The sequence below is a fragment of the Pinus tabuliformis genome, chromosome 5_1 (assembly GCF_031772625.1).
Source record: "Pinus tabuliformis cultivar Carrire ecotype Pingquan chromosome 5_1, CPIR1, whole genome shotgun sequence".
NCBI lineage: Eukaryota > Viridiplantae > Streptophyta > Pinopsida > Pinales > Pinaceae > Pinus > Pinus tabuliformis.
In genome coordinates this window covers 22,091,311-22,098,001 of record NC_142305.1, presented here as the reverse complement: position 1 = coordinate 22,098,001, position 6,691 = coordinate 22,091,311, and positions in this window count along the sequence as shown.

The window sequence follows — 6,691 nt, the reverse complement described above, 5'->3', positions numbered from 1 at the left end:
CTTCACACATTGGAAAGATGGATCACCCAAAGCAATGGAGAGCAAAGAAGGGGGTCCTTGAGCTTGGAAAGTGCAATAAGAAAAAAACGATTTATTTGAAGAATTAAATAACCTTCACATGGCTAGGATTGGGGATCACATTTTGAAACAATCATATGATGATATTAGTTTATTTTATATTTTCCTTCCATTGGATTAATATCAAAAACTCTTTACCCCACCACTCCTCCCACTCCCACCCAACGAACCAACCAACCAAAATGTCATTGTATTTATTTAAATTCTTATGTTAAATGGATGTTTATTTTGTATATATGCTTAGTGGTAGATTTGATTGCATTGTTGTGTTGTTAACTTACATATTTGTCTTCTCTCATTTCTATATTTAGTTGATATATAAGTTTGTGGTGCACACATACATGAAAAACACACACAATAGAATGGAGAACACAATGAGGACTTGAGACCATATGTCCTCACTTAGTTGTTTAAGACATTCTATTAGTTTTATATTAACTTGTTACTTAGTTCAAATAACCATTGAATCCCAACATTCCATTATGAGACACTATTTTATTTTATTTTATTTATTTATGTATTATTTAAATTTTTTTAGCATTTACCAGGAATCATGCAATGATTTATTTGATTTCTTCATAGATAACATAATATTCCCTTCAATACTTTTCTAATTCAATCATACCAGTAGGTAATTTTATCCCAATAAAATTGTTTCACTAGCTTTTACAACCCACATAAACTTAGAAAACAAGAAGCAAACATAGTTACACAACAAAAACGAATTTCACACTACACTATATTTTATTGATCAAACAATGGTTACATATATAGGAGTAGATCAGTGACTAAATTCAATAAAATTGGATTTTATTTAATAGATATAGCTAACCTAGAAACTCACAACAATTAAGAACTTGTAATACACATGTAACACACATGGAAGCATTACTTCCAAGTCTCTCCGTTAATGTTTACATGTCAAATATTAAAATCACAAATTACAATAACAATACTGATATTTGTGTGGTTGCTCTTCATTAGAACTTACACCCACTCTAGAGTCTCATAGACTACGCTCTTTCTCCACCACGACTTTGAGCTTAGCACTTGACCCATTTAAGGCACAACTACTTCTACCCATTGTTGATGTATTTGTAAGACCAATGATTATTGACTACCTCGATAAATAGTCTTAATGCTAAATCACTCTATGGACATACTTCCATCCCAATAATATGCATAAAAATACATACTTCAAGTTATATACGTAAGCAACCTAGATATTGAGTTTATTAAGAAGTAAATCATACAAAATGAATTTTTTTTCACATACATAAACTTACATACACACAATTATAACTTGTAATTGTTGATCTTGAAGCAATGAAGAATAACCATATCACTAGCATATAACAAAGTATAAACATAACCAAATCAGTTATATGTTCTCTTGGCACTGAAGAATGTCAAGTACTATTAAATTAAAATATGTTACTTTGTTCATTGAATGATTCTTCATTTGATCTTCACACACTTCAATAATAATAATAGCATAATACAACATCAGAAAATTGCAACTCACACCAAATAATTTTATTAGATTAGATCATTGTCTGTATTAAATCAGATATGTCACACTTTCTGTTGAGGATTTCATACAACTTCGTATACATACTCAAATAAATAGATCTATTTAGATTCCAACACTGTAAGAGATGCATATACATCCCAACCACACACAAGATCTCAACACTACAAAATAACAAGCGTGATTAGCCCTACTTCTCTCTGGATATCAAATATGATATGATCAACACTCACAAAAAAATGTGCTAACATTTCTAGGCACAGATTCATCACTAGAAACAACATCACGCTATCCATAAAGGGTCACAATAAGACAATGATTCCTTCTTAATTCAACTGCAGAACAACACACATGCACTAAAAAATCTAACACGTGAAAACTACACAATCCATTGTCCTACCCTATCTTATATACAAGGATTTAAACATGCAAAATTGGCATGATCAAAACCCCTCCCTTCAGATATTCAGGATTAAACCAACTTTGATACGAACTTAGAAAATGAGAGAGAAAACATAGGTACACACCAAACAAAAATTTCACACTATATTCTATTTTATTGATCAAACAATTGTTACATATATAGGAATAGATCACCTACTAGATCCAATAAAAGTGGATTCAATTTACTAAAAATAGCTAACTTAAAAATTCACAACAATTAACAGCCTATAATACACTGGGAACACACATTGAAACAATACTTCCAAGTCATAATTGCTATCAAATTAACATTTCTAATGGTATTTTACTTTGCCAAGAAGTGGGTATTAGAATGTTAAGTTTCCAATAATTTATTAAATTTATTGTTGTTGTTGAAGCTTGATTATTAAAGTTAACGAATTTACCTAGATAATTATAATTCCTTTTAAGTATTTTTAACTTTCGATTCTTGCTTTTTCCACAATTTAATTTTATATTTTATTTTTCTAGGTTGTGATTTCCAATCATTCTCAAAACTTATACGCACATCAAAGGATCTAAATACTTTCCTACATTGAAGTAGTATCTTCCCTTTGTGCTCTTAGTGATCTAGAAGATTTAGAAATGATTGGGAGAGTGAAATGCCTCCTTCAACTCTTCATAAAAGATAATAGCCTAGGTTCATGCCACTAAGATAAGACATTTGAAGATCAAACAAATTTTAATATATATTCCTAAAATCCCCCTCTAAGGATTAAAGTGTTTATAATGTAGCTTAGAATTATGGAGTTACTCAACCAAATAGCACTCCATGGTTATTTCTTATTGAAACATGGTTGTTTTCCAATGGAACTTTAAATTCCATTCTAGTATATGTGTTTTCTAGCACAAGATGCACACTTTCTTGAGCATTAATGCTTAAGTTAGGATTGGTAGTTTGAGAGAGCCTCCTAGAAATTTAAAAATGGTGTGTTTCCTTTTCACTATTTGCATCAATAACCTCATATCCATTATCCATGAAGAGTTAATCTAGTGACAAAATCATAGGTTTTTCACCAAAAGGCTAATGTGGGATTGTGATAGTGAATGTGAATGATAATTTTTGCCCCATTGGATTTAATTATCTTGTTATTTTAAGTATAACTATCCATTCACACCTTGACTTGCTTTGTTTGGTCGATTATATCATCCTCATTTAGATATTTGGAAGGCCTGGTTACGTTCTATCAATTTTCTTGTGCTTCATTAACATGTTTTAGGTCTCTACTTGTTTCTTTAACTAATAAAGCTCATCACCAAAACCATAATTTGTTTCCATCATAAACACACTTGAAAATTGCCTTTTCACCACATGTTCACTTATTTCATTTTGATTGCCTTAGTTTGGGAACCCATTCATTCAATCAAACTTCTCTTGTTTCACTCTTTTGAAAATGTGGGTTGAAATTAAACATGCCTTTAATGCCTAGTTCGAACCTTCTAAATTTGTCACATTTCATTGATGACCCTATCCTCTATGACCAAACATATTTACCAAGTTTCTAGCAAAAATACCCAAGTTTGAACATTATATTGGGGATGATCCACATGGAACCATGTGACGATATTTCATTTGTGGTGTTTCTCAAATATCATTATGGAAGACTCCACTTGGCTTCAGTGGTTTCAATGAACCTTCACAAGAATTGTAGTGAATCTGACTCCCATGCCATGCTTCACTATAAAAGTTGTAGTGAATGACATAAGGAATATTTTACTAGACTCCGCTTTCCTATTACCATAAAGGAGTTTGCATCTCGGATTCTCTCATATTTAGCTAATAATTTTAAACATACTGACATTTTCTTATTGTAATATGTTACGCAACTAAAGCTCTTGTCACTAGTTTGAACACGTTATCCGCAAATGTTGGTTCAAATTATTCTGACTGTCGTTGTAGGGCTTCATAGCTTTAGTCATTGTTCATATTTAATGAAGTTTCATCTAAACAAGATAAGTTGGACGGCTGCATCTCCGTATAGTAGTTATGGATTGCTTAAAATTGCCTATTAACCCCATGATAGCTTATTTCCAGGCTTATTAAATTCTTGTAACCCCATGTGGTTGACCAAGGTCAGCCCAGACCACTCCATCGCGCTAGGCAGCTTCCCCAAGACCATGCCCAAACTAAAGTGAGACATGGCTTTGACAGAAAAGGTAGAAGACTCTATCAAAGAGCTTAATCATTACATTCACAAACACATAGATTTATACATAGATTCAGTCTTACAGTCATGTATTTTTCACCAACACTCCTGACCCCCGCTGACTGACGTTGATGACTTGATGACATGGGAAAAGTGGGCAGGGCCATTGGCCACAGTGGTGATTAATGTTCTAACACCTCCCCTTAATCACGACAACCTAAAATTTAACTTGCCTACTGGTCTAAGTCTCAACTAGGCTTACAACAAAACATTTTGGTTTTTCCTTCTTGCTAAAGGGTCCATGCTTATTCATTTGCTGGCCAGTTTCAACTTCACATTTCTAGCTTTCCTTATTAACTTCCTTTGCTCCTTGCTTACGTACTTAACATCAACAACCTCTTCCGGATTGGTATACAATGCAAGATCCTGAACAAGGTAATCTAATTTATGTTCTCCCCACTTTCCATGAGGAGCCACCAAAATGCATTCTTTTTCAAACATAAGCAACCTCCAAACAACATCCATGTTAGTATCCTCCAATGTCTGAGCCATCTTAGAAGCGGATCCAACAACATTACTAGCCAATGGGTTCATTGACAAGAAAGTTTTTCTCTCATGTGGAATGGACTCCATCTCTGGATATTTATGGTCATCAATTAAATCATTCTGTTGATCTGATAATTCTTGTGACTCAAAAATACTACCGGAATAAAAAATATTACCAGGCCCAAAAATACTTCCAAATAGACTCTCTAAAAAGACATCATTAAAAAGATCAGTATCCAACATTATCCCACTTATTGTACTTCAATCAGACCAGTGACTTCTACACACGATAGCAGCCACAACCAACTTGTTCATAGTAATATTTCCACAGATTGAGTCAGATATCAGGCATCAATGTTCATTGCCTTTTTCAAGCTTCTCAATCCCACGAGCTCTGCCAGCTTCGTCAAACTGTAGCCACTACAAAATTTGCTCCTCTACGCTACAACAGTTCAAACGAAAACTCCTAGGCTTTCACGCCTCACTTCACATCACAACCCACGACAGCTTATCCAGGTATTCACTGGTCTTCAATTTGTAACCCGACTTCAGGTCTTCACAAGCAGCACATAGCACGCTGCAATTGAATTTCCACCGTCTTCTTTCACAAAGTCTGTGGCTTTGAATAGATTGCTCACTGATTATGCTTCCAGCATAAAAACCCTCACAAATCTTCAATACGCAATAGAACAACTTCTACGCACCACAACTCCTCAGAATGCCACGCCAACATTCACATGCTTCAGCCTTGTCTCCAATGCAAAACCAACAGGACGGCAATATCCACACGTCAGTCGATCTTCTTACGCTCTTCGTCACATGACTTCTTTTAACACTCTTTTTTCCAACTCCCTCGCTGCTCTAGGCACAATGAGACAGTGACACAACTCTTCAACAACTAACAATTGACTGTCAGTGATGGTGGTCTCCAACAACACCAAAAAATAGTTGGGCACTCAATCTCTTGATTTAACACCTCATGCTCACCAAGAAATGGTGATTTAACGCAACAGTACCATTGGCCCAGCCACTTCACACGATCGGCTCTTGAGGTACAGATCTCCACACTCAGTTCTAAATTGGCCTTACACACAGATCTAATGATGCCTCACAACAATAACACCCAACAAAGCCTCTGCTGCCTTTTCCTTGGCTACACAACTTCCAGACATGGCATCCTTTGAAGCCCTGAGCCTCGGCCTTGACATTACGCTCGCATGATCATGCGGCTATAACATATGCCATAGTTGTAACGGTGGTCTCGGAGAAAACTGAAGATTTTCCCATGTACCACTTCTTCACCATGGTAGTTGCGTTCTCGTTCTCCACCATAGTCTTGGATAACTTGTTTTCATCCTTCCCTTCTGAAAGGAAGCTCAACCTGGACTTTGGAAGTTCCAGGTCACATAAAAAATACGCCTACTTCTCACACAGAGTAGGCACAATGGGCGCCACACAATCACACTTAGCACAAGGTCAATGGACAGGGTTCAACACTCCTCCAAACATCAACCAACACTCAAACAAACATTTGGCCACAGCGGAGACCAGGACATGGACAAGCTGCACCACATTTCAACGCACCAATTTTCCACGCTGCCTCTCTCTCATAACAAGACAAAACTGAACACGAAAAAACACTTGCAAGACAAGAGTCTCCTTCTCACACTCTAAGCTGCAGTCACACAGAGATTTACCACTCAGCCTCCTCCAACCATGAAGACTCTATTCCTCTACTATGGCTTTGATACCATGACAGAAAAGGTAGAAGACTCTATCAAAGAGCTTGATCATTACATTCACAAACACGTAGATTTATACATAGATTCAGTCCTACGGTCATTTATTTTTCACCAAAATTCCTGACCTCGCCGACTGACAATGATGACTTGATGACATGGGAATTGTTGGAAAATGTAACTCCTAC